Genomic DNA, 27876 nt, shown 5'->3' with positions numbered 1-27876 from the left:
CCACCTTGGTGCTGGTGAATATGATTGAGGCAGGGAGCAGTGTAGGTAGACATTGAAGACATCAGGCTAATAATGTACATTAAGATGGAATGATGGCAGAGACTGCGGAAACGGAGAAGCTTTCACATTCCTCAGAGGCGCTGGGAATATGGTATTGGCGGGACCTGGCCTCCTGTTGGACAGAGAACAAGCCAAGGAAGTAACTGTCGGAAGTTGGGGTGATATTTTAGGTACTTTAACAAAGGGAAGAGAGAAGGCTCGAAGCCAAGGAGGAGCTCATCGTTGTCAGATGCAATATCCTCATGTCGATGACACTGATGGGGAACGTGCTGTTTTTTGGTGATTAGAATGAAATGGATAGACTGTAAAAGATAATCATTATTTATTTATTTTAAATAAATTTATTTATTTATTTTTGGCTGCGTTGGGTCTTCGTTGCTGCACACGGGCTTTCTCTAGTTGCAGCGAGCGGGGGCTACTGTTCGTTGCGGTGTGCGGGCTTCTCATTGCGGTGGCTTCTCTTGTTGCGGAGCACGGGCTCTAGGTGCGCGGGCTCAGTCATTGTAGCCTACAGGCTCTAGAGCGTAGGCTCAGTAGTTGTGGCTCACGGGCTTAGTTGCTCCGGGCCGTGTGAGATCTTCCTGCACCAGGGCTCGAACCCATGTCCTGTGCATTGGCAGGCGGATTCTTAACCACTGTGCCACCAGGGAAGTCCCAGATGATCATTTTTTAATCCTACCTATTCTCTCCCTCTCTCTTTTTCTTTTTCTTTTTTTTTTTTGGCCACGCTCTGCGGCACATGGGATCTTAGTTCCCTGACCGGGGATCGAACCCACGCCCCCTGCAGTGGAAGTGCAGAGTCAACCACTGGACCCCCAGGAAAGTCCCTAATCCTACCTATTCTCTTGATAGTCTTTTCCTTTTGAAACTGGTCTGACATTTTCATTATCAAGACCTTCTCAGCGGCTCTAATCGTCTTTCCAAAATCCTGTTGGTGCCCTGACACATATGCCCTGAAGGGACTCTTAAGAAGAAACATTTCTTTATTTACCCTCACATCCCTTCTGCTTTCTTTTCAGACAGCACACCTGGACCCCATCAGTTGCCCTCTGGAGGGGCTGACCACTCAACAAAGCCCTCTTCCTCCTTGGAGTTTCTCTGTAGCCTCTGAGGTGTTCATTGACCCTCTGCTAAGGGACTTCATCCTTCCGTGCATTCCAAAACTCTCCTCTCTGGCTTTCTTCTCCTGCCTCTCCATTCCTTTACTTAGCTTTTCTGAGTTCTTCAGTTCACGTTGCTCCTTAAGTTCCAGCTTCCAGACCATCCTGCATAGGTTTGTACCTACTCCTGGTTAACAGTGCCTTCCGCCCCGGAGACCGCCACGTCTCTACCTTTTGCTCTTGTATTCCCCTCTCCCATACTGCTTGGGAAAAACTCTCCTGTGATTCTTTTCCTCATAGAGTCGACAATACTTCTGACAACAGATGTGTGTGGTGTTCCCCCCTCCCCCACGGGTCCCCGCACACCAAGCTCTTCTCTGTGACACCAGCTGGGTGTCCTGTGATTCAGTTCAGTCTGACGCTAATATGGAGTTCGTACAGACTCCACAGATGAAGGACTCACAGGATGGCCCCCCACTCCCCACACTTCAGAAGCCAAGGGCAGGCAGTGGGTCCCCAGCTTACCCACAACTTTCCTCTCACTTGGCTGTACATTGGAGAGTCTCAGAACTTCCTCCTTGGATTCCATCATTCGCTGGAACAGTTCACGGCACTCAGGGAAACGTTTCCTTAACGCTTTCCCGGTTATTTCATAATAAAGGCTAGGACACAGGATACAGATGAACGGCCAGATGAAGAGATCCAGAAAGCCAGCTGTGGAAGGAGCCTGATGGCAGGAGCTCCTGTCCCCGCGGAGTTGGGGTGCACCAGCCTCTCCGCGTGGGGATGTGTTCCCCAACTAGGAAGCACCCTGAACTCTGGGGATTTTCATGGACGCTTCGTCACGTGGGCTTTACCGATCATGGACTCAGCCTGCAGCCCATCTCCCTGTCCAGAGTGTGGACGGTGAGGCCGAAAGTTCCAGGCTTCACACTATGGCTTGGACTCTGTGGTGCTCAGCCCCCATCCTGAAGCCACCCAGGACCCCACCAGGAGTCATCTCATTAGAACAAAACACACTCCTATCGCCCAGGAAATTCCAAGGGACTTAGGAGCTCTGAGTCAGGAACCAGAGGCAAAGACCAAATAGTAGAACAAAAGATGCTGCTAGTGTTCTTGTCACTTGGGAAATTACAAGGGTCTTAGGAGCTCCGTGCTAGAACAGGGGGCAGGACTTGTACGTATATTTTCCACTATTTCACACATAACCACCCTTTGTCTATCACATGGGGCCACGATTCTGTTCCACTCACTCACTTTTTTTTTTTTTTTTTTTTGCGGTGCACGGGCCTCTCACCATTGTGGCCTCTCCCGTGGCGGAGCTCAGCCTCCGGACGCGCAGGCTCAGCGGCCATGGCCCACGGGCCCAGCCGCTCCGCGGCACGTGGGATCCTCCCGGACTGGGGCACGAACCCGTGTCCCCTGCATCGGCAGGCGGACTCTCAACCACCGCGCCATCTGGGAAGCCCTCCACTCACTCACTTTGACATGCATTATTGGCAGTCCTCTCTGGTACTCACCAGTTTCCACCAGAGGAGCCAGACCACCTGATACTTCCTAGCTGTGTGAATTGCAGTAGCTGATATTTTCACGTTTCTGTTTTCTCCTCTGTTAAGAGGGTTATACGAGAGTACCTGCCTCTAGAGATGTTTGCAAAATAAGTTAATGAAGCATCGAATGTGCCTTAAAATAGAGGCACACAGCCACTAGGGGCAGGCTTTTCAGATCATTTATCTTTGACCTTATGTTCCTCCTTGTCAGCCTGAAATATTTCACAAGGAATGGCTTCGTATTATGCTTAGCATTCACTCCAGATTCCTTTCAGTGACCTGTTTGCCTTTGCACAGAATGAGCTTCCTACCTACCTGCAAGCTCCACCCTGCAGTGTTCTCTGATGACTGCGCTGCTGGTCTACCAGTTGTCTTTCGGTTTCCAACTAAGTGAATTAGGACACGGCCTGTGCCACTCCCCCTGCCCTCTTCCCACTCCGAGTGGGCTGCATGCTCTGTCCTTTTCATATTTCATCTGCTGTTTACTTCCTTCTCTGTGCTCACCCACACTCGACTGCATTTTTCCTTTTTGACCACGCGTGGTGTGTGTTTAAATGTTTTTCGGCTTTTCCTTAAAATGTGTGTTTCGTGAGTCCAGCCTAGATGGGGTATTCATTGGGTATTGAAGAAATGAGCAGTTGTGAGGCAGTCTATAAATATTCATTGAGGGAATGAGAATATCAAATCTTGCGTGTTAGCAAGTGTTAGCACCCGAGGCATCACAGTTTTTTGAGACATGTAGCCAAGGCAGAGAGACTGAGAGAACACCTTTGATTATTGAATCAGTTTGTGGTCGGAGGAGCTGGTCTTTCATCTACGGGAAGATGGGCTCTTCCTTGATGGTTCAGGTTGGTTATAGGCTAGCATGATTTACTGAAACATATGGGTCGTTCAACGTACGTACGTGATTTGTTTCTAAATGCCTATTTATCTTTTAAAATCTTTGCCAGTATCCACATCCCTAGAATTTGTACACATTTTTTTTCTGTATTTTTTTCTTTTAAAGACAGTGTCATAGAAAAGCTTCCTATTCTAGTACATGCCTAGAAAATTTCGAGGCATACATTTTAGGAATGTTCAGGATTTTGGACCTTGACTAGTTAAGTCTTACACGAAAGCTGTAAATATACTCTGTGGCGCTGTTTGTTTCCACTGTTCACTGGATGATGACATTAGTACTTTTTAATTTTGTTGTAAAGATTTGCATCAAAATTAGAAACGTGGACAGGAAATGAATTTCTTGAGAGTTCATCCGAATTCTGGGGTGATTCGGGAGGAGTAGAACTGTGTAAAGTTGATTATCTGTATTTTCAGTTACTCACTTTAACTTCTCAGGAAAATTTTTCTCTGTTTCTCTCCACCCCCCGGATTTTCCTAATGCTAAAAATTAAACAATTTGAGCATTGCATAAAATTGGGAGCAAATCCAAGACAGAAAACAGATGTTTTATTAAATATGCATCTTTTCAAAAATGAATGTGGTTTGGAAGATTGTTCTGTTTGAGAGAATGATAAAGTCTGGGTTAGATAAATTTGGGTGCAAGTTCAAGTGATTTATGTTAATTGGAACATTTATATATACAACTAGACATATCCAGGACAACCCTGCTAAAAACCTACCGATAAGTCCTCTTCCCATCTGAGCATGCATTTTATTTTATTTTTTTAGCTACTCAAGAACGTCTATCAAAATTAAACTTATTTCTCCCATTTTTCTTTTAGAAACTTAGCAGGTCATTGTGACTCAAAAGACAACTAAATAAATGATGAATGATAGTAGTTTTATTTTTTTTTTTAAGTTAAAATACCTCTGAAATATCTTTAGGTTTTAAAAAGAAGTTTAGATTTTCGTGTATGTGTGTGCAGGGCTAGATGCAGACCCTGGTCATGAGTGCTGTCGAAACCTTGGGACCCCTTAGGTGTAATCCTGGCACAGACTTCGTGAGGACCCTGGAGAGTCTAGTGTAGCTACCATCTCCTTCTTTCCCCATGACAAACGTGAGCCTCCTCTCTCTCCTCCTTCAAAGCCATCTTCCATGCCATATGCTAAGAGTTTCCCAGAGCTGCTACCTCTTCTGACCATGGCCCTCTCTATTCCTTTATCTCTGGATACCGGAGCTCCTGCAATTATATCTAAGTCCTCGCCTTGATGACGTTTTCCGCCAGGAGACCGCAAGCTCCTTGAGAACAAGGACTGTGCCACATTCATCTCTGGAACTTCTTTTCTATCCTCATACCTTGTGCACAGCCTGTGTTCAACGCACATTCGCGAAGTGAAATATCTTAGGATTTCTAGACAGAGTTTACTGTACATTATTTAGGTACCAGAGAATAAAATCATATTCGTAACCTATTGAAGAGTCCTAACTCCGTCAGTGTCCTCCTTTATGAAAATATTTATACACTTTCACCTTATGTTCTAGGTATCTGTTTGACCTCCTACCCAGGGCGAATTGGAATGGCTGTGAGTGTCTCTATGAAACCCCAAGTCTTTAGTTGTAAAGGTGAACTTATATGGAGAGGCTTCTTTGAAACATTGTCGTAGCGTGGAATAGATCATTCTTAGCTTCTACGTCCGATATTCCGCCAAAGGTCTGTATGCTTTGACTAGTGTATTCTCTGTATGGTAAAATTCCAATAAAATGACATAGGATATCTATGGTAATGCTTGCTAATATATTGGTAACTCATAAATATTGGTTTGCCTTGAGTAATATCTGTCATCTCAGGCAATATTTGTTTTTACAAGAAGCTTTTATAGATGAGTCAATAACATACTAAGTATAGCGTAAGTCTTCACAAATGGTCTGTATACGGTAGGGTGTAGTTTCACATGAAGACAAATCATAAAATGTAATTTCTTATTAAGTTCCGAATAATCAGCTATCTGTCATCATATTTAGCTGTCTTCAGGACTTCTGTAGTAGGTCATCCAGCCCAAATTTACTGGTAACATCAATAGTGTTTTAATCTAGAGAACTGAGCCTTTAACCTTTGAAATATCTTATTAGCCACAGGACTCTATCTTATAACTTAGCTTCCGATACATGAAGCAAAGCTTATTATTACCTCATGGACCCCCATGAATCATGTAGCAGAAAACAAATGAGAAAAATGAACACGTGATTACTTGAACATAGGTCAGTGTTAGCGATCAGCATTCTGCTTAGATAACAGAGTCATGAACAGCAAAATGCCGTAATAGGCGGGCGTAATAAATGGTCATTGCCCTTCTCTGACCCTTTGGTGTTTGGAGGTTGCTGCTACCAAAAGCCGTCTGGGAGAATGTTATGTTGTAAATTCACACATGTGGGGCTTTGAGAAGAAACAATAATAATAAAAAAAAAATTAGAATGTATTTCGCCTTGCATAGCAGGAAAAATAGTAGAATTGTTACCGAACACAGATTCGTCTGCCCTATGCACAGTGAGGCCAAACAAACCGAAACTTCGGAGTTTGGAGCAGACAGGGGTTTACTGCAGGGCCATGAAAGGAGCCAGGTGGCTTGTCTCCAAAAAACCCACAACTTTTAGCAACCCATTTTTAAAGGCCCGGTGAGGGAGGGGCATCCCAGGGTGTGTGTGTTCAGCTCATACACAGTTCTCCGACTAGTTGATGATGAGGTCACAGGGCAGTGTCACAGGGGCGCCGGTTGGTCTGGGGGCTGTGTGCTAGTGGTCATCAGATAGTTAATTTCTTCCATGTGGTGGTTTTTAGCATCTGAAAAAACTCAGGAAATAGGCATGAGATACACTAGGCACTTCAGAGAGGAGCTGCAGCAGGAGATGTGGGGGAGGGGTCTCTGTCCCGGGAAGGGCCCCTAGGGTCCTGCTGGGTTATGGAATCTGGGTTGATGGTAGTGACCAGGGCCCAGTAAGAGAAGTGGAGTTGGTGAGATAGGCAAGCAGGGTGGATGGAATCATTCCTGACGTGTGAATTAAACCCTACAGGATGTGAATATTTTGTTCCATCAGTATCAGATTTGCAAAAAAAAAAAAAAAAAAAAGGGAAACTCATGCACATACTAGTTACTGAATGTTTCTCTCTCCCTTGTGCACCTAAAAACCACATACACGAAATCCAGCAAGCCAAGAGGCAAAGGAAAACTCACCCTAAGATAATAATTCAAATACATGTTTCTCAACACTATCCCAAGGCAGGAAAGAGTCATCTACCAGACATAACTCGCTAATTTCTGTAGACCTCTCCTGAGACACACCTAGTTAACTTTGCAGCTGTGAATTTGACAATTACCTGTGGGTGTGAACCAAATATGACCTCTGATCAAGTGAAACAGAAACAGAGCCAATTTCGAAGTTGGGATATTAATCATGCAGTGTTAGAATAGCTAATTTACGTGTTTGCTGTATGCATCACTCATGCAGTGAGGCTGTCTTTGGTCCTGATACCAAATAACCTTTTTGTCCCTGATGAAACTGCGTCAGGTGTAGATTCCCACAGCGTGGGGACTGAGCGTGGGGAAGAGAAAGGATATTAGTGGCTCCACCTGAGACGATGTGGGCTGATGGCCGAACTACCTGCTTTGAGCCCTACCCCACTCTTGAGAGCTCTGTGGTCCTGGCCAGTTCGCTAATACCTCCCGGATTTCGCTTTTTTAAAGCAATGGAGATAACGCTCCCTCTCGTGCTCACTGAGAAGATTAAAAAGGGTCTGTATGGGAATTACCTGGCGGTCCAGTGGTTAGGACTTAGCGCTTTCACTGCTGGGGGCCCCGGGGGCCATCCTTGGTCCGGGAACTACGATCCCGCAAGCCATGCCGTGTAGCCAAATAAATCAATAAATAAGCAGAGAGTCCACGTATAAAACGGTATGTTAAAGGTTGACACACCATATACATGTTACCTGTTATAACAATTCCTATTCTATTTGGACGAGGAGGCGGCTTGATTCTGTGAAAAGCGTGTGGTCTTTGAACGCAGGATAGACGTAGGTCTGACTCTGCCTTATGGCTTCAACGTGTCGTGTGAGCTAACGTCTGAATATCAGTTTTACTAAATGCAAAATACATGCTATGCTACGTACCCTGCGCGGCTGTAGAAGGGTCAGGAACAATGAATGCAATTAAGATTGTGGGTGCGTGTGAAGTCATTTCCACAAATATATTTTAACCAACAATATTTACTGTATAGCACAGGGAACTCTACTCAGTGCTCTGTGGTGACCTAAATGGGAAGGAAATCTAAAAGAGAGGGCATAGAGGTATACGTATAGCTGATTCACTTTGCTGTACAGCAGAAACTAACGCAACATTGTAAAGCAACTATACACACCAATAAAAATTTTTTAAAACACAGTATTTATGAAATAGTAACTACATGTTCTATCAAAACCATAATCAGACTATGACCCTACCTTCCTACAACTTAATAAGGGGCTGACTCATTAGCTATGAAACCCAAAGACTTTACGTGCTTGGTACTAATATGAGTACTGGTCAGTTAGAGCCTCGTTCTGTCGGATGAGAGCCGAGAGAACGAGGCAGCGTGGCTCTTGCCCGTCTGACCCACTGCTGTAAGGGGGGAAAAAAAAATCTCTGCAGGCTGAGGATGAGTTCTTGCAAACAAACGCCATCTAACACAGTGAGCAGCTTTTGCAAATTAAATTGTGCCGGGATTTTAAATTCTTAATTTAAATAAACTACATCGAACGTAGACACGGACTAAACTGATTATTCATCTTGGACGAAAAGTTAATGGTGGCCAGGTGAAAGCAGGTGAGACGTAGATTGGCGACCTCCAGCTGTCTCACTTTATTCTGAATTCTCTAATTGCCTGTGGACTCAACTGGTTGGGTATAGAATCTACAGTTTGCCATAACTGTGTCGGTGCCCTTTCTTGACTAGTTGCTTGGATTGTTAGGGAATCAGTTAAGAATTACTTTATGACACTACTAGCTAGTTTTTATAATTACCCAAAAGAAAGCTTAGAAGGAATGTTACAAGGGTTTTGAAACAATGGCGCCAGCTCTTTAACTGAGTGTATTTCTCTCTCTCTGTCTCTCTCTCTGTCTCTCTGTCTGTCTGTCTCTCTCTCTGTCTCTGTCTTTCTCTCTCTGTTTTATTTTTACAGGGAAAAATGTGCTGAGATGGAAAAGAAATCAAGTGGATTTTCACGGTGGCATTTTTAAGAGCATCTTCTTAGAAAGACAGTGTCATGGTAAGTATGAAAAACATAATCATTGGTCTCCGCTGGCTTATTTCGTGGATGCGTTTACAGCCTGGTTAATTCAAACCTGGCAGTGCTTTCAGATTCCTTTGGTGGTAAAAATTGTTCTCTTTTTAAAAATAATCTATTTGAAATTCACCGAAGTACAAAGCAGAGATTTCAAGCTCATTGGGAGTATACGTACTGGCATGCTTTGTGAATTTAGAATAAGAATTATTTGTTTCTCCAAATAGCCACAGTGCAGAGTATATCTCATTGATGAGACAAGAAAGTCAGCCCTCCTTCTGAAATTCACCCTCATCCCTACTGGCCACTGAAAACCCACTTTCTTCTACAGTAAGCATCTCAAGCCACTGGGGCCTTTGAATGGCCTCAGCATTTCATTTTATCGCTTTTGTGTGTAGCCCCTGAAGAGTGCGACCCAAAATATCAGACGTGCTTCTAATGCAGGCTGTGGGCCCACTGAGGCCACGGGATCCTTCTCTTTCTCTGAAAGCCAGAAATAGAGCACAGCCCAAGGAAGGGGAAATGGGTAGAATACTTTGACGATCTATGCTTGTGAGCATACGTTAATGAAGGTATTTTACAAGTCAAAATTGGGACCCTTTCCCCCCATTTAAATTTCAGAAAGGATGTGTTTTAATATATTTCAAGTAAACGGTTAAGACTTTTCATGGCTCAGCTGTCAATTCAAGCCCTGCTGAGCCGTTTATATGATTGCATGGATTAAATACTTGCTGTTTACCTACTTTCTTACCATTCTGAGTGCCGTAACTTCTAAACATTTTTCGGAATTTAGACCACCAGTGGCTTTTGAGTATCTCTTTACAGTTAACCACCTAATTTCCCTATTCTTACGCTGTGACAAACTTCTGCACCTTTCCTGGATTCTAAAAGATTGTCAAGGTCACGTCCTTCATTGAACTCCTATTTCTAAAAACTAGATCTCCAAACTCCTTTTCCTATTTCCTGCTATTAAAAAAGTGCTAGGTTTTTTTTCCCCAAAGGTAATTTGTAATGAATAAAGAAAGACTACTACTGTCCCCCTTTCTGTGGTTAACATGCAAATTTGGAAGATGAAACAGATGAGGATATACAGTTCAACAATCCGTAAGAGCACATTATGTAAATCCCTTTGTCTTCTGAATTTCGAAACCCCCTTTTTGTTTTTTCATTGTCGTTTTCTTTTTTCAATCTGGAGGAGCATTAATATATAACCAAGGCATGAAGTTGCCCAAGTATTTGTCTTCCTTGTCGCACCACCAGCCTTTCGAGCAACAAGCCTACTATGCAGCCTCGATTGTAACCATTTCAGGAGCTGCCGTGCAAGGAGCAGTCAGTTTAATGTAACCAGTCGATCCTGGTTCTGAGGAGAAGTGGTCATAATGTGTCTGACATCAGACTCAGAGCTGTAGACAGCACAGCTCCGAACATGACAGCTTGGATTATGAAACCCGAAGGGAACGTGATATAAAGCACACCACAGGGGGAAGGAAATGAGAACTTATGAACTGGGGAAGACTCCTTATTGGGTTTTTTTTTTTATTTTATTAATTTAGTTTTTATACAGCAGGTTCTCATTAGTTATCTGTTTTATACATATTAGCGTATATATGTCAATCCCAACCTCCCAATTCATCCCACCAGCACCCCCCTCCCCGCTTTCCCACCCTTGGTGTCCATACTCTGCATTTGAAAGCACTGGGTGTTTATCCAGCTGTGCGTTTCTGCTAGAGTCTGACTGCGTCTCTGGTAAGGGCAGCCCTTTGGAGCGCCAGTTCTGGGCTGGGCTTCATGAGCGGTGATGCTATTTGGAACTGTATTGTCTCCTAAGGATGGCTTGGCTGAAAAAGTAAAGACAGAACTTTGAGTTTTCCTTTCCCAGAAACCTCAAGACCCCAAGTGACAACTAAAATCTCTGTGACTCTATTTTTTTTATTTTTCCCGCTCCCCATATCCTCAGGTCCATTCTCTAGGAGGTCTGTGTCTTTATTCCTGTCTTACCCCTAGGTTCTTTTTTTTTTTTTTACATCTTTATTGGAGTATGATTGCTTTACAATGGTGTGTTAGTTTCTGCTTTATAACGAAGTGAATCCGGTATACATATACATATATCCCCATATCCCCTCCCTCTTGCATCTCCCTCCCACCCTCCCTATCCCACCCTTCTAGGTGGACACAAAGCACCGAGCTGATCTCCCTGTGCTATGCGGCTGCTTCCCACTAGCTATCTACCTTACGTTTGGTAGTGTATATATGTCCATGCCTCTCTCTCGCTTTGTCACAGCTCACCCTTCCCCCTCCCCATATCCTCAAGTCCATTCTCTAGTAGGTCTGTGTCTTTATTCCCGTCTTAACCCTAGGTTCTTCATGACATTTTTTTTCTTAAATTCCATATATATGTGTTAGCATACGGTATTTGTCTTTCTCTTTCTGACTTACTTCACTCTGTATGACAGACTCTAGGTCCATCCGCCTCACTACAAATAACTCAATTTCGTTTCTTTTTCTGGCCCTCTGTGACTCTTTAACTGGACTGATTGTCATTTACAAGGGGTACAGGGTTTAGTGGGGAAACACAAAGACCTGTGAATCAGGGCATTTCTGTTGTCATCCAGGTTTGCTGCTCATGAGCATGTTTTCGATGGTCAGGCTTCTGACATGTTTAAATAATAGAGATGTATGTATTTATTCCCTTTTCACTTTGGAGAATTTGTGGTTATAAATGAAGAAAAACTTCTGTCTAGGAAGCAGAAAGAATTCATTAAGCCTACTGAATACTTGAACGTTTCAACTTATGCCCGTTGGATCTAATTTTGCATACGCCGCTGACTGAACCCTTTCTGGTTTTGTAACCCTGTTAAAGGAAATGCTTTGCCATGGATTTTCGTGGTCATCGGGGATGCTATTGGTGAACTGTTGTTAGACATTCCTTAATTTTTTCCCAAAGATGGCTTAGTTCAGTTCGAAACTGACAACCAAGAACAATGCCTTTCAAGGCACTCCTGAAACCATGATTTTCATTTCTAAGTGAAGGGATCGAGGGATGAACCAGAATTAGGATGTTTGGCATTTCATGTTTGGACTGAATTTGCTAGTCTATTGAAGATCCTGACATTCAGGGTTATGCTAGGGGCTAATACGTTCGAACATTGAGGTAGTTTGTTTATATGCTACTTAGTTCTGGACACACATTGTCCAAATGAATCTTTTATTAAAACATTTTGTGATTCTGAGGGACACAGATTAGTTATGTAAATCAATTTGGTATAGTAACTGAGTTATAGACTTAAATACAATGCTAAAAATAATAATGTTAAATAGTATAGGGCTTCCCTGGTGGTGCAGTGGTTGAGAGTCCGCCTGCCGATGCAGGGGACACGGGTTCGTGCCCCGGTCCGGGAGGATCCCACATGCCGCGGAGCGGCTGGGCCCGTGAGCCATGGCCGCTGAGCCTGCACGTCCGGAGCCTGTGCTCCGCAACGGGAGAGACCACAACAGTGAGAGGCCCGCGTACCGCAAAAAAAAATATATATATATATAAATATAATATAGGTAATATATAATTATGTATAATATAAATATTTTACAAATATAACAATAAACTAATATAAATAGAAATTATTTGGGGGCCTCCTTGATCCTTTTCTTCTTAACTATTATCCAAACCCGTAATATTACCTCGTACCAATACTACACTGCCTATTTTTTTCCTAGTTTAAGGCTTCCTTTCTGCCGAAAAGGTATATGTTAGACTGGAAAAAAGGGGCAAATGTATTATTAAAGAGATCATCTTACACTATTTATAATTTTTTTTTTTTTTTTTTTGGCCATGCCATGTGGCATGCTGGTTCTTAGTTGCCCCATTAGGAATCAAACCCTCACCCCCTGCAGTGCAAGCGTGGAGCCTTAACCGTTGGACCGCCGGGGAAGTCTCTATAAGTTTTTTTTTATGCATAAGCTAATTTTGTTTGGCTTTTGGAGGCGATCAATAAACTCAGTCTTGAGTACGTGACCGTGGAACATGACCTAGGCTAAGGTGAGCCAGCTGTGGCCTGTGGGTGACTCCGTTTTTAGGAGTAGCGCCTTGTATACGACAGTGCCGGAATTGAATGGCTGCAGTAGAGACGGCCTGGCCATCACTTGACCCTTTACGTCCCTTGACCCTTTACAGTGAGTTTGCTGATCCGTGCTCAAGGCCACGATCGGATTCTCCGGGGAGTCAGGAGGGTAGTTCACGGTGATTATTTTGGATCTGCAAATTGCTAACAAATATTAACATATAACACATTATCAATACTGTAGATACCTGCTTTCATGTTAGGAGTTCTGTGAATGCACCGCTACCATCTCGTACAGCAGGTGTTTGGAATCAGGAATCTGACGCATCTGCATGCGTCCCTGGGGTCTGGGAGCTCCCTGGAAGTTTACATGTGAACCGACTGTGTATGCACCAGGGGGAGAACCCAGGGCCATCCACAAGAAAGCGTACGTGGCGCAGCCACACTGATTAGCGTGGGTCGCCTCTGGCTGTTGTAGTGATAGCTTCGCATGGCTCTCCGATCCTTTAGGCTGAGGTTCATAATTAGGCCCTTGACCATGGGGAACCATCTTGACTGGTTTTGCCATGCCTTTGTTCATGTGTTTCGTGATCTAGAGGAAGGGAATGCTTGCTTAAGCACAAGCAATTATTGTGATTTTTTAAACTTTGCTTCACTCAACTTTTTTTTTTAATAAATATTTATTTTATTTATTTATTTTTGGCTGTGTTTGGTCTTCGTTGCGGTGCGCGGGCTTCTCACTGTGGTGGCTTCTCTTGTCGTGGAGTACGGGCTCTAGGCGCGCAGGCTTCAGTAGTTGTGGCGTGTGGGCTTCAGTAGTTGTGGTTCGCGGGCTCTAGAGCACAGGCTCAGTAGTTGCGGCACACAGGCTTAGATGCTCCGCGGCATGTGGGATCTTCCCGGACGAGGGCTTGAACCCGTGTCCCCTGCACTGGCAGGCGGATTCTTAACCACCGTGCCACCAGGGAAGTCCCTTGCTCAACTTTTTAATGAAGTGCATTCCATACCATTAAAACCAGAGAGTTCACTGATTCCATCTGTGTGTGTGTGAGAGAGCATTGACAAGCCAGGTAATTCTGACTCGGCACGCTTCCTTGAAGTGGGTAATTAATATCAAGAGGGAATGGAATTGTTTTGTCTTTCTCTGGTAGGCAGTTGAATGTCACACACTTGGGCGTGCTGTGGACCTGTAGTAAATATTAACACAGTATATTTTTGTTGTAGATGATTAAGGATCGTTTGCCTAAGCACATGCCTTTAATATGCCCTACTTCTTTTCCCTTTCCACGATGACTGCTGAAATAAGATTTTCCGTTGTGTTCCTACATATTTATTTAAGCATGATGTGGGGCATTGGGGAACATGGAACACGTAGGACTTCAGTGAGGCAGCATGTAACATAATCTACATGAGAGCTGTTAGCTCATGGGACTGGAGACATGGTCCCGTTCCCTTACATGAACCTTCCCAGGCTCTTTCTTGGCAGGCGATTGGAAATTTAAGTAGAGAAAATTCAGTCTTCTTTGTTCCTGTCACAGCACAAGGCATGTAGAAGGTTCTCAGTAAATGCTGGATAAATGCAGGTCAGCATGCTTCACACTGTAGTTTAACAGGGACAGGTGCTTCCTGGAAACCAGTAGCCATAAGGTCTAGCTCGGGCTGAGGAGTGCAAGTGGGCAAGTGACCTTGGCCTGGTCCTCTTACCCCCTCCTGTGCCCTCAGCCTGCGTCATGCCAGCTTTATCCAACTACACAAGGTCCTGTCCCGTGCAAGACCTTTCCCTGCACATTGGTCCGGAGCTGCCCAGCCTCTGAGTGGTTGAGGCTCTTTTCCATCGTGCAGAAAATCCTTCTGAGACCCTTTCATATCAGATGGAGAAAACAAAGTCATTCCGGCCCATGTTAGTTACGCTTTAGGAAACCAGACATCTTCTTTTCACCCAGGGATGAATCGGTGTTATTTCACTCCTTGCATTTTGTGGATCTGGGTGGAGAAGAAAATATATGCCGTGGCTCATGACATCTTTCTACGGGTGATAACTTGGAAGCAGTGGAGTGTTGATTCTAGATTTTTTTTTTTTTCCTGCTATTTGTTCTGGTCTGGTTAATATGCATGGAAGAACATAAATTATTTAGCATTGACTTATCTGTAATTAAGTCTTCGAAATAGACTATGATTTTTAGCTGATATATTTTCTTCTCAATTACTTAGAGAATATAAGCCTTCCTTGGGGAATGGTTAGTCTTTCAATTGTCCTTTTAATGGTAATTGACTGGCTTGTTCAAATGATGCCGTTCTGGGAAGAAGGTTAACAAAATCTGGCAAGGTAATACGCAAATGGTGTCCGATGAGCACTCTGCGTCCTGGATACGTGTCCTGATTAATTTCTCACCTTCCCAAACTTGCAGATTCATCATGAGGGTAAACTGGGAAATACATCAGCTACGGAGTTTAAATTTCCTAACAGGTGGTCCTTTGGTCTCTTTTGTGGCTGGTATTAACATGGAGACTTTTATAATCCATAGTTAATTAAAAATCTCAACTAATTTAATTCTTTTGATATTGTAAGTTATATTTTTAAAATATTTAAACCAAGTACTTCCTCAAAAAGCCATGAATGAGGGTAGATTGAGGCTGAACATGGAATGGTCATTTGTTATTTTATGCTTAGAAATGTCAGATTGTCGTTGGAGCATTTTACTGAAACCAATCCCAGTATTGACCGTTGTTTACTGTAGCTTAATCTCCTCGGATATTTTTAAATCATTACCATTTCAGTGGTCAAGTCTTTGAACCCGTCTCTGAAATGATGTGACGTGAACCATTTAAAAAATTTTTTGAAGGGAGTGAAGCAGCACAGGATGAGTGAGGATCCAGGGATATCTGACCAGAATTGAAGTGATTTGAGGATAAAGTCCATTTCATCGCATTGCCTTTCAAAGTACAGAGACAGCAGTGGAAGTCATTTTCCACAGTGGCGCCGTCTTGTGTCTGCACAGCTGAAGATCAATGAATTGATCTTCTATCTTCAGGATAAATTGGAATCATTCTTTTTCAAGTTGAAATGGCTAAACTGCTTTGGAAAGAAACATCAAAATGATGTGATGTTTCAGGACTTAGGGAGACCACTGTAAAGCTCTGGTGGTGTAGACTTTCTCAGAAATGTTTTCCGCTAGCTGCCGGTTAAGAATCTTTCTGATCAAGTTCTTTCTAAGGGCCCCTCTATTGGGAGATGCGGTGTCAGTCTTTCACATCTGAAAGGCACCCTCCTGAAGCCTCACCGCTACATCTGCTGTATTTTTCTCAGCCAGTCTTCTTGAAGGACGAAGAAGTCAAAATGCATTTTCCTCACTTTCCACTCTTTTTTGCAATCTATTGATTTCCTACTGCCACTGTAACTGGTGATCTCAAACTTAATGGTTTGACATACAGGACACATTATTAACAAATTCAGTTCTGGAGGTCAGATGTCTGGGGCAAAGACCAGTGTCAGCAGGGTTGGTTCCTTCTGGAAGGTGTAGGGGAGGATCCATTGTGTTGCCTTCTCTCATTTCTAGCGTACCTTGCTTGGTTCATGGTCTCACATCCCATCACCACCTCTCTCTGCTTCAGTTCTCACATCTCCTTCTCTGACTCTGACCCCTGCCCCCTCCTCTGAAGGACCTTGTAATTCACTGGGCTTGCGCAGATAACCCGGGGGCATCTCCCCATCTCAAGACCCTTAATTTAATCCCATCTGCACAGTCCATGTAAAGTTCTCTGCCAGGGAAGGTTGCATGTTCTCAGGGATTCTGGGAGGTCAGAAGCGGATGACTTTGGAGGGCATTGTTCCACCCGCCACACTTAGAAGGCTATGATCCTGTGAGTGCCAGGAGACACGTCTCTCCTGTCACCTTCAGGGACCTCTACACCATCCATCTCCTTCATTGGCATGCTCTCTCCTCCATTTCTCTCTCTCTCTCTCTCTTTTTTTTTTTTTGTCTGTGCCATGCGACATGCGGGATCTTAACTCCCCGAGCAGGGATCGAACCTACAGTGCCCCCTGCAGTGGAAGCTCGGAGTCCTAACCACTGGACCGCTGGGGAAGTCCCCTCTCCTCCACGTCTTTGACAACATTCTTGTTTCTCGTTTTCCCCCCTTGCTAGCATCCTCTTCACTTCCTTTCTTCCCTACGCCCCTTCTTTCTTCTTTGCTCCTGTCCCTTTGGAATCTCGCCCTCTGCCCTTGATGGAGGCTGTGTGTACGAGATCCTCACGTGTGTGAACAAAGACTGGGGGCCTTTGACCTCAGGCTCCCCTCTCTACCCCATCTCTGACATCCCTCCACATACACTCTGTCCCAGGCATGTCATACCATTCAGAACCTTCCAGACCCAGCCCTGTTCCATTTCAGACCTCCATGTCTCTTGCAGGGATGCCCCCCCTTTCCTCCCTCAGCTGACCATTCTTGCAGCTGGAAAAATTCATTTCAACCTTCTGATTCCATTTGCACCTGGACATCACTTCTCAGGGAAGCCTCGCTCCTCCCCTAAAATCCATTACTGAAGAGAGCATCTCCGTGATAATGGGGTCCCCCTGCCTCTTTAATGTCTCACTCCTCTCCTAGACTCAAAATCTAAGTATTGGAAATATTTTATATTGCTGTAACCCTCACCTCATCTGACACAGTGTCCCCTACACAGTGAAAAACTATTGATCAAATTAATGTCATGATAAACTAGTAGCGACGAAGACTGTGTTTAGAGGTAATCTCACTGCGCTGCCCTCAGTCTCTTATAGTTTTATGTATTTGTATTATTTCCGTAGTACGTGTATCTGTGTAAATTATAACAGATTATTGAAGAAGTCACGATTCTCTTGAGAGTTCTTTGTGCCTCCTGCTAAAACTGAGCAAGTCTGTGCGGAGTTGTCAGAAGAGGGCGGGTTCCGGATGACCTGAGCGCGCCTCATTCTGCACGTGTTGGTCCTCATATTCCTGAGCGCTATCGATGCCCAAGGGAGGTGAGAATTACGTTCCGTCCTGAGCACAGAGAATGATTGTTGCTGTCACGCCAAGGGAATGAGGCAAAATATTGGTGTCTCCTAATGCAATAGTGATTTCCTCCAAGAATGCTTTGCCTTCACTTTACTTAAAGAAAAATGTCGGCCAGGGTGGTGGAAATGAACGGATAACCTTGTGCTTACGGGTAGGACTCTGCTCCAGGGAAGATACTAAAGAGTAATATTTTCAAAATACCATCGAGAGATGAAAGTGAACTTTAAAAAAAAAAAATGCTGTCAGCAGTTTAGACCTTCTGAAGGTCATGTGGAGAATTGCTTAACTGGAGTTATTGCAGCTATGAGCACTAACTTTTTTGAGGAATGGCCTAGGCAAAGATTTTTTTTCTTAACCCAGTTCTGCTGCTAACCTTCTTTTTATAAAGAGTAAACAGACACGTCCGATGTTAATGATAATAAACGGACACATTACATTGGAACACGTTCATCTTAATTTGTATCCTGGTGTAGTTTTTTGTTTGTTTGTTTATAAACTTATTTATTATTATTATTATTTTTGGCTGTGTTGGGTCTTCATTGCTGCACGCGGGCTTTCTCTAGTTGCTGTGAGCGGTGGCTTCTCTTGTTGCGGAGCATGGGTTCTAGGCACGCGGGCTTCAGTAGTTGTGGCTCATGGGCTCAGTAGTTGTGGCTCGAGGGCTCTAGAGTGCAGGCTCAGTAGTTGTGGCACACGGGCTTACTTGCTCCGTGGCATGTGGGATCTTCCCGGACCAGGGCTCGAACCCGTGTCCCCTGCATTGGCAGGCAGATTTTTAACCGCTGCGCTACTTGGGAAGTCCCTGGTGTAGTTTTATAAAGGAAGGTTTAGTTGAGGCCTCTCCCATGTGGAAATTCAATTAGTCCTTTTGTTCTCTCGAAGGGCTCTTGTTTTAATTTCTAAAGTGAACTTATTTCCTAAAGGTACACATTTTTTTTTGAGCTACGTATTATTATTATTATTATTCCCATTTTACAGATAAGGGAGTTGAGGCCCAGAGACGTTAATCAACTTGCCCAAGGGCACACAGCACACAGTGGTGGAGCCAGGATTGGAATTAAAGCTACACATTTAATTTTCTAAGACAAAAGGAGCTAAATTTACTTAAAACTTGAAGGGCTCTTAGTGTCTGGACATTAACTTATCAGTCATTTCCTATGTGCTATTAAAAAGGTAGCTGCCGGGCTTCCCTGGTGGTGCAGTGGTTGAGAATCCGCCTGCCAGTGCGGGGGACATGGGTTCGAGCCCTGATCGGGGAAGATCCCACATGCCGCAGAGCAACTAAGCCCGTGCGCCACGACTACTGAGCCTGCGCTCTAGAGCCTGCGAGCCACAACTACTGAAGCCCGCGTGCCTAGAGCCCGTGCTCCGCAACAAGAGAAGCCACCGCAATGAGAAGCCCGTGCACCGCAATGAAGAGTAGCCCCCGCTCGCCGCAACTAGAGAAAGCCTGTGCACAGCAACGAAGACGCAACGCAGCCAAAAATAAATAAATTAAATAAATAAATTTATTTTTTTTAAAAAAAGGTAGCTGCCTTCAGCATGGTAACGATTAGATGACAGGGAGTAGTAAGGAAATGTCTCTGGGAAGGAAGAAAGGATCAAAGGGAGACGGCATCTCAACCCTGTACGGCAAGAACAAGCCACCTCTTTCGCCGTCTTCTTTTCTGCCCACGACATGAACCCGAGCCTTGTCGCATCTCTGTGATTTGCAATTGCTTTTTAGTCCTGAGAGAGACGTAGTTGCTCCCTCCAACTGACGGATCTGAGAGGTCGGGCTTCAAGTGCCCAGTGGTCATGATGGATAAACCTGCCATCAGTGACAGCCGTGTAATAGGGTGTGAACCCAGCACTGATCGCATTGGGACATTACAGTCAGAGCACCCTCATCCACTTATCAGACCAAGGTGCCCCCTCATGCACACCACGAGATTGCTCTCCTCGTATTGGAATGCCACAAAATTTATACAAGTAACAACATTCTAAATTTTAGCCTACTATCATGGTTTTAAAAAATGAGTTACTCTGAGCCCTTGACACTCACAGGAGATGGTTGATATTTAGGATACTCCAGTCCCATGTGTCTGGAATGACCTTGATGGTAAGATGACATGACCTGAAGCCTTATCCATTACCCTTGAGTTTATTAACGTTTCGTAACCTTGGTGAACAAAATCTGCCTTTTTCCCTTGTCATGCTATAATCAGTGGTTTGGTGTCTTTTAGTTGTTAGTCTGTGGGAGCTTTCTTAGCTCAGGACTTCAAAAGATTGAGTTGACGTTCTGTCGTTGCCAGTCCCATGGAATTCAGGTTTCCGCCGTTTTCCCTGAGTTAGTAAACTATTTTAGCACACGTGTGCGTGGTGTGCACGCACACACCACCACACCACACACCTACAAAGATGAATATATGCTTCGCATTTCTATATTTTACCCTTTTTTTTTAGAAAAAGTCATCGAAGGAGTGTTTTCTTTCCAAGCTCGTTTGGACTCCAAGCATGACGTGGAATCATGTGCACCATGGTTCTGATGGTGGCCACCACTACGTTGCAATACTCTATTTCAAATAAATGAGTCAGTGCCCACTAGAATAATTTTGCATGCATGTGTTGCTTGACACTTTTCAAACTTGCCTCCATAGTCATGGTTTTATTGGGTTCTAGCAACAGGTTAGGATGGCATATCTTGTCCATTTTCCACGAGTACATCCTGAGGTGTAAGGGCTTGAAATGGTTGCTGGAAAAAAGTCACCGTGGGCTCATTTCCAGTGATTATCTTCTCCATTGTGTACAGAAGGATCCTAGGAGATGGTGCCTTCCCACAGGGAGTTGAGAGTGGCAAAATCGATATATTAATGCAGATAGGAATCCACCTGTACTCACAGTAAAACGTGTTGTGATACTTAGTCAAGTATCAGAACTCAGTCGGTAAACATGATCACATTTAATCACGCTAAGTTATGTCACATAAGCAAGATGGGCTAACTGCCCTTCTTAAGATGTTTTACAACATGGAATTCTGGTAACGTATCCTCATCCGTACCCCAGCCATTATTTTTGGAGTCACAAGTTTTCTGCATTTGTGTGACCAAACGATGGGCATCCGTGCTTTATTGCAGGCGGGCACAGAATCCGCAGTAATATGTGAGAACACATAGGGAGACAGCTAAGACTTACCTATCTCCATGAAACCCTCTGAATTCTGTCAGCCTCAGTCATCTTCCCCCCTTTTAAATTCTGGGTGTATGAAATTTAAAAGATGCCTCCTGGTGTTCTCTACAAAGTTCTGGAGTTCCTACCATCAACCAGCAATGTTTTCGTGTTCAAAGGATATGATTCTGCCTGCGTTGTCTGCTGTGATTTGACCATTGACTAGAATTATTCATAGATCTTGACCACACATCAAGGTATTATGCTTGTGTCATCAAAAATGATGATAAAGAGTATTATCTTTTTAATTTATTTTTATTGAAGTATAGTTGAATTACAATGTTGTGTTAACTACTGCTATACAGCAAAGTGATTCTGTTATACATTTACATACATTCTTTTTTATATTCTTTTCCATTATGGTTTATCACAGGATGTTGCATATAGTTCCCTGTGCTCTACAGTAGGACCTTGTTGTTTATCCTTCCTATATATACCAGTTTGCATCTGCTAACCCCAGACTCCCAGTCTATCCTGCTCCCACGCCCCTCCCCCTTGGCAACCACAAGTCTGTTCTCTATGTCCATGAGTCTGTTTCTGTTTCATAGGTAGGTTCGTTTGTGTTGTATTTTAGATTCCACATATAAGCAATGTCATATGGTATTTGTTTTTCTATGTCTGACTTGCTTCACTTAGTATTGATGATCTCTAGGTCCATCCGTGTTGCTGTAAATGGCATTATTTCATTCCTTTTCGTGGCTGAGTAATATTCCATTGTATATTTGTACCACATCTTCTTTATCCATTCATCTGTCAGTGGACATTTAGGTTGTTTCCATGTCTTGGCTATTGTAAATAGTGCTGCTATGAACATTGGGGTGCATGTATCTTTTTGAATTAGAGTTTTGTCTGGATATAGGCCCAGGAGTGGGATTGCTGGATCATATGGTAGCTCTATTTTTAGTTTTCTGAGGAACCTCCATACTGCTCTCCACAGTGGCTGCACCAACTTACATTCCCACCAGCAGTGCAGGATGGTTCCAAATAGGGTATTTATTTAAATGAATCATATTCATTTAAGTAAGTGTTTGCCCCCATATCATCGTTTCCCCTTGGACTTTGGCACCCTAGCATTCTGCCTCCTGAATTTGGCCTTCTCTCTTTGGGTTATCAGTCAGAGCAGAGGCTAACAATTACATAGCTCTTCCTCTGTGCTAGCACCTATTCCAAGTGCCTTTTTTTTTTTTTTTTTTAATATATAAATTTATTTATTTATTTTTGGCTGCATTGGGTCTTTGTTGCTGCATGCGGGCTTTCTTTAGCTGCAGTGAGCAGGGGCTACCCTGCGTTGAGGTGCGCGGGCTTCTCGTCGCAGTGGCTTCTCTTGTTGCGGAGCACGGGCTCTAGACTTGCAGGCTTCAGTAGCTGTGGCACGCAGGCTCAGTAGTTGTGGCACATGGGCTCTAGAGCACAGGCTCAGTAGTTGTGGTTCACGGGCTTAGTTGCTCCGTGGCTTGTGGGATCTTCCCGGACCAGGACTCAAACCCGTGTCCCATGCATTGGCAGGTGGATTCTTAACCACTGCGCCACCAGGGAAGTCCCTGAATATTGTATTTTCTAGAGATACAAATGAGGTTCTGACGCAGTTTAAAAAAAAAATGTATGGAAGTATAGTTGATTTACAGCGTTGGGCCAACCTCTGCTGTCCAGCAAAGTGACTCAGTTATACACATATACATTCTTTTTCATATTATTTTCCATGATGGTTTATCCCAGGAGATTGGATATGGTGCCCTGTGCTCTACAGTAGGACCTTGTCGTGTATCCATCCTATATATACTAGTTTGCATCTGCTCACCCCACACTCCCAGTCCTTCCCTCCCCCTCCTCCCACCCCTTGGCAACCACAAATCTGTTCTCTATGTTTATGCTGACTCAATTTTGATTAAAGACCCCTGGGCTGAGTGCAAACACTCATGGCCATTATGAACCCTTTAGAAGTAAAATGAACAGGAGAAGATACAGCTTCTGATTTTGAATTGATTGGATGACAAAGATGGCGGAACATGAGGAAATTCACTGAGGAAACGTCAGAGCTCAATGTTGCCAAATGTATTTTGATGAGCATCTAACATACCTACCCTCATTCCTGCTTCCAGATAATTTTTCTGTGTAAATTTTCACTTCTGGTCCTATTTCTTACTTTTTTTGAGGTTGGTTTTATTTTCCCCATTTAAAAAACATATTTTTATCGGAGTATAGTTGATTTACAATGTTCGGTTAATATCAGGTATACAGCAAAGTGATTCAGTTATATGTACATATATCCACTCTTTTATTTTTTTTAAATTATTTTCCCATATAGGCCATTGCAGAGTATTGAGTAGAGCTCCTGTGCTCTGCAGTAGGTCCTTATTAGTTATCTATTTTATATATAGTAGTGTGTATGTCCATCCCGATCTCCCGATTTATCCCTCCCCCTCCTTTGGTGACCATAAGTTTGTGTTCTACATCTGTGACTCTATTTCTGTTTTGTAAATAAGTTCATTCATTTGTACCCTTTTTTTTTAGATTCCATATATAAGCGATATCATATGTTATTTGTCTTTCTCTGGCTGACTGACTTCACTCAGTATGACCATCTCTAGGTCCATCCATGTTTCTGCAGATGTCCTATTTCTTACTTATTTAAAAATTGTTTTAAGCCTTTTTAAAATTTTGTTTGGCCATGCGGCACGTGGGATCTTAGTTCCCAGACCAGGGGTCAAACCTGCGTCCCCTGCAGTGAAAGCACAGAGTCTTAACCACTGGACTGCCAGGGAATTCCCTTTTTTTTTTTTTCTTTTTTCTTAGAGGCATCTTTGCCAGATAAAAATGAAGAAAAGAAATTAAATGCTTTAGGATTTGACATGTACATGAAAAACATTACATCAAGCTATTTATTCAATGACTTTGGAAAGCATGTAATTCAATGTAATGAATTCTATTTCATGGAGCGCATTCTCCCTGCTTCAAGGTGGTGTAATACCACCTAATTTGTTTTTTATTGAAGTATAGTTGCTGTACAATATTATATAAGTTACAGGTGTACAACATAATGATTCACAATTTTCAAGGTTATACCCCATTTATAGTTATTATAAAACTTAGGGTATATTCCACGTGTTGTGCAATATATCCTTGTAGCTTATTTTATACCTAAGAGTTTGTTCCTCTTACTGCCCTCCTCCCGTATCTCCCCTCCCTCCCACCTCCCCTCTCCCCACTGGGAACCACTAGGTTATTCTCTATATCTGTGAGTCTGCTTCCTTTCTGTTGTATTCACTAGTTTGTTAATACTACCTAATTTTATGCCACCCTGCCATTTATATGCCGTTTATATTAAATCCAGGTCCTTGTCTAGTGGCATTTTTCTCAGAGTAAGAAAAATAAATGACTTCCTTGGATGGTACAGAATTTGGATTGAACACACGTATTTTTTTTAATCCAAGTTAGATTGAATACAAGCATTTTTTAACCTCTTTAAAACTCTAAGCTCTGTTGATGTTCTGTTAGACCAGAGGTTTCCATCCATGTGGCAAAGTACTGTTTTCCCCCCTACTGCCAAGGACATAGAAGATGTTTATTTGGAGGAGTTGAATGCAAGAGAGAAGGACCCAGGGACTTCAGAATTAGTGGAGTGGGGACTCAGTCTCCAGACAGAACAATTAGGGAATTACATACATTCTGCATCCCAGTGACGAGTGGTATCCTACTGCACCCTACTTCCCTCCCAAGTTGAAAGCCACTAGACTTGTCCAAACACGTATGAGAGGCACCTTTTTATGGGGAAACTGAGTGAGCAGTGAAAAGAATTCCATAAATAGCACTTGAAAGCCATTTGAGTAACTTGCTTTTTCACTGTATAGAAGTCCACCTGCTGAGGACCACAGCCTACTGACACAGAGCTTATTCGTCAATGAGAAAAGATAGCCTTACGTCCTAGATATTTTAGGGTAGCTTCCAATAAGGGAGTCTTAAAAAAAAATGAAAAATGGAAAAATGTTATCTGGAGGAAACATACACAGCAGCAACTAGAAACGTGAAAAAAGAAAAAAAACGCTCTCATCTATAACTTGTGGGAGATATGCTAAAATACCAATCCTTTAAAAAAGTGGGAATCCTATGAAAAAGTAACATAATAGCCAAATTTAAAAAAAAATGGATCCATACATAAATATGAAGATATTTCCTATGGGTAAAACCTGATGGAAAAAAAAGGAAAGAAAGAAAATTAAGTCTCAATCTAGGAATTCCTCACCCAAACAGTGTTTCCAGTAAAGGGTGACAAAGAATAAAAGGGGCAGAAAAGACTTATAAATAATTTGCATTTTACCCCCATCCTTGAACCATCTAAGCTTTCACACTTACATGGCACATTGGATGCCCAGCGTGAGAATGAAACGAAATTCATGCCCGAAGCACACTGCTGTGAAATTTCAGAACAGCTGCTACACAGAGAAGATCCTAAGAGCCTGGGATCCTCAGAGCCGTTGGAAGGGCAAGTAGAAAAAGAGAAAACCCCCCGAATAATCAATAGTTAGAATGCCACAGGCCCTTCAAAGTCTTTCCCAAAGATTCAACGACAGAAACTTCCACAACCCTAGATAGAACTGATTTCCCACCTAGAACTCCACTCTGAACCGATCTATCCATGTGAGGTCAGAGTCTAGAATTTGAACTCGTGCGTGGTCTCCAAAGATCGACTTTTCATGACTTTTTTCTCAGAAGGCCGTGCGATAATGTGTTCCTTCAAATAGCAGAATACATAATGGATGGAAATGGTTTCCAAGAAACAATGGACTTCACAGAGAATAGCCAGAGGAGTTGAGTCCCCAGTGCATTCCGGGCGGAGACTGGGACACAAAAGGATGCTCCCGAGAGACATCTAGAAAAAAAATAAACCAAAAGGAAATGAAGCATTTGATCCCGTGGAGACAGTCCTTGAGATGAGCGTGCGTTCTGTGGGAGCATTTAGAAAAATGGACAGTAGATTCCCAGAAAGTATGAAAGTGAAACTGAGGCTGTTATTGTCTCCAGTTAAAACAGGTGATTCAAAAAAGAAGATTCTGTCAGAGTACAGAGCTCGGTTCAAGAGTGACCATTAATTGCACGGTTACAATGATGTTAGTACTAGAAAATGAGATAAGCAAAAGTGTTGGAACTGTATTGGGAAATTTAGAGGCAAATAGGATGGATCATCTCTAGATAGGATCTAAAAAAGACTTGTCAAGAAAAAGGAGCAAACTGTTTAGAACTAGGATGGAGCATATTTTAAGAAGTAAAGCTGCGACACCTGAAAATCTTTCCCCTCCTGAGGTAGCCATGGTGATGGGGGAGGGGGTGGACCTTGGGGGAGGAATTTGCTGTTTGATGTTTTTGTTGCTGCTGAAATAATACTTATAGTTTGGCTTTGAAGACAGCATACCAGTCTTTCTTTGTTGAAAGGAAATTTTTCTAAAGGAAAAATAAAATAAAACAAGACCCAAATTTCCCAGGGTGTGTAGGTGGATACCCTTTTCTAAAGCATCATTTGGCCAATCGGGCAACCCATTAGAATCAGCTGGAGGATTTGATAAATGCCAACACCTGTGCCTCGACCCGCCCCCAGCCCAGAGATGCTGACAGAGTGGGTCTGGAGTGCAGCCTGAGTGGTGGCATTTTTCACTTCTCCCCGAGGATTCTAATAAACAGTCACCTTTGAGAACCAGGGACCAACAGTCGCACAGATTCCTGCCTCTTTAAAAATCACATCCACGGTTCCCTTCACCGAGGTAAGGCTCTTTCCCTTAAAGGATAAAATGAGGATATAACCTGAGCAAACTTCATTACTCAGTTGTTTTTTATCCCTTATTATCGGATGTGTTCTTTATAGAAAGGCAGTCATTGCTGAAAAATGACCTAATGCTTCTCTCAAAAAGCCTTTCATTTCTCTGGTTGTTTTCTTTTTTTTTTTTTAAACTGAAGTCATAGAGTGTTCTTGTTGTGGAGCACTTTGTCTGTCCTACAGGAAGCCCACTGGGCTGGTTCAAATGGCACCGTTGCGATTTAATTGTTCCACTTTTTCCTGTTTCTGGAATGGCGCATGAAGTTGAATTAAATACAATTATCTCAGTTCGTGTTTCCCGGCCAGTCGGTCATCCTAAGTGGCTCCGTGGAGGAGCTCCTTGCGTTGCGCTGGTCTGATTCCATGAGGCCCTTTCACTCGGGAGTGAGGGACATCATTACTGGCCCTAGAAATGTGTTCAGTGGTCGAGCATGCTTGCGTGGAAGCCAGAATTCCTTTCAGTATAATCTGGCCTTACCCGAGCTGCTACGGTGAGGAGTATTTTCTACCAGTGAGCACTGGCCATTATGAATAGCACGCTTTATCTTTTGCAGCTAGTATAGCCTACATTTCTTTGACGCACTTTATACGCGATAAATATCAGGTGGGGTGTAGGTCTCTGTATTATTAGCTGAGAAGCCAGGGGCTCACCAAAGTGTTTATTTTTTATTTTATTTTATTTTTTGGCTGCAGCACGTGGCATGCGGGATCTTAGTTCCCCGACCAGGGATCCAACGAACCCTTGCCCCCTGCATTGGGAGCGCAGTCTTTCTTGACCACTAGACCGCCAGGGAAATCCCCGAAGTGTTTATTTTTGAAAAGTCCCTTTTAGCCCAGGAGAAGCCCACTCACGAAATCCGTGCAGTGCTGACAG

The 27876-nt window shown here is 43.3% G+C and overlaps 1 protein-coding gene across 17 annotated transcripts in view; it reads left to right on the top strand.

The window, feature by feature from the left end:
• Nucleotides 1-27876, top strand: part of NLGN4X (neuroligin 4 X-linked) — a 346752-nt gene that overhangs the window by 30158 nt on the left and 288718 nt on the right. For 8 of the 17 annotated variants that reach the window (XM_060292229.1, XM_060292227.1, XM_030837303.2 and 5 more), the window contains 2 exons: nt 5133-5301; nt 8799-8885. The exons of 1 other annotated variant lie outside the window; for it this stretch is intronic. The gene's annotated coding sequence lies outside the window, so the exon portion shown is untranslated. The remainder of the gene's footprint in view (nt 1-5132; nt 5302-8798; nt 8886-27876) is intronic. 8 more of the 17 variants (XM_030837304.2, XM_030837308.2, XM_060292236.1 and 5 more) reach the window with 1 other exon arrangement.

This window comes from Globicephala melas, chromosome X (genome assembly GCF_963455315.2).
Source record: "Globicephala melas chromosome X, mGloMel1.2, whole genome shotgun sequence".
Taxonomy (NCBI): Eukaryota; Metazoa; Chordata; class Mammalia; order Artiodactyla; family Delphinidae; genus Globicephala; species Globicephala melas.
This window is presented reverse-complemented; position numbering and strand designations above follow the sequence as displayed.